Source organism: Acyrthosiphon pisum, chromosome A1 (assembly GCF_005508785.2).
Source record: "Acyrthosiphon pisum isolate AL4f chromosome A1, pea_aphid_22Mar2018_4r6ur, whole genome shotgun sequence".
Lineage (NCBI taxonomy): Eukaryota > Metazoa > Arthropoda > Insecta > Hemiptera > Aphididae > Acyrthosiphon > Acyrthosiphon pisum.
This window is the reverse complement of record NC_042494.1, coordinates 14,110,833-14,112,230: the sequence shown is the minus strand read 5'-3', so window position 1 is coordinate 14,112,230 and position 1,398 is coordinate 14,110,833.

The following is a 1,398-nucleotide window of genomic DNA, read 5'->3' as shown; positions in this document are numbered from 1 at the left end:
CATATTTCGTAGTTATATACGTTAAATAATCGAAATAGTATATTCAATATTGTGTGGCAAGGGCGGGAAGTGAGCTATTTCAGTCGCAGGTCGCATTTCGCCCAAGACTGAAATTGAGGGGTGGAAATCTAAAACGTACTATTGCCAAAATACTGATTTTTTAAGAGAAGCGATCTTTTGTATCTTAACATTTCCTATAAAAACAAACCATTTACAACCAGACAAATCAATTTGAAAAAAAGGTTTTTTTTAAAATATTTATATTTAAAACGATTCTAATGTGTTAAATATTTTAGAGTTATTTTTTTTTTAAATTTAATTTAAAACTTATTAAAATTTTTAAAATTAAATTTTAGTACGTTTTGGAATAACATTTTTACTTCCCTATATATTGGTACAGCACTGGTAAAAGTTCGTTTTGGCATAATATAAAAAAAGTACGTTTTGATTTCCTAAATATCATTTTTATGTATGAAAAAGGTTCGTTTTGGATTAACCAGTCATTTTGAATCACAGATTTGACAAGAAAATAATACGTTTTGATCTCTTCTGACGACGCCAATCGATGTATCGATATTTTTTCCATAAGAATTGATACCTCACTCGATTTAGTCAATTTTGGCAATAGTACGTTTTGGATTTCCTCTCTCAATTGCCTTCCCGCACGAGCCACACATACAGTGGCGTAGATACGATTTTTCTGGGGGGGGGGGGGGGGGTTAAAATATATTTATGATACAAATTACAAGTTATTACAGTTAAACTAAACGTCATTTTTATTTTGTTTCAAATTGGTATTAGTAATAAATAGTTGCAATAGTTTTATATTAGACTCAGGGGCGGACTTGCCATTTTCCGCCCCTAGGCATTACAACACTAGCGCCCTTTACATTGGCGTACTCTAAAAATTGGAAGAGATCTATAAGATTTCTGAGCAGTTTGCACTATGCAGGAGACGGGCGTCACAGTGCTACCAGCGTCGCGCGTCGTCGCAATGTTTATCATTATTAATTACTTTATCAAGACATCTGATTTCCAGAATTAATTCCAGTATTCTAAGAATGCCGAGTGCGGGGTGAGGCGGTTCAATCCAATTTTATTTACTTGCTACGAACTGTGCGAGCGGTCCCCCACCTAGCTAGTTGAGCGGCTATAACAATGTACCCGGCGGCCCGAGGCAGTATATTTGACTGCCTTGGCTGGCGTTTTGCGCATGTGCCATTCACAATATTGTGCGACGTGTTTAAGCCGCACACCCGTATGACACCTCCCATGCATTAACATAGGCAACACCGGCAACTGCCTCGCGAGGGCCGATATCGAGCCTCTAGCCGTGGCGGGCGCGGCACAGCGCGCGCTGGTAGCAGGATTGAACCCAAACTGCGTGGTTAGGTATTA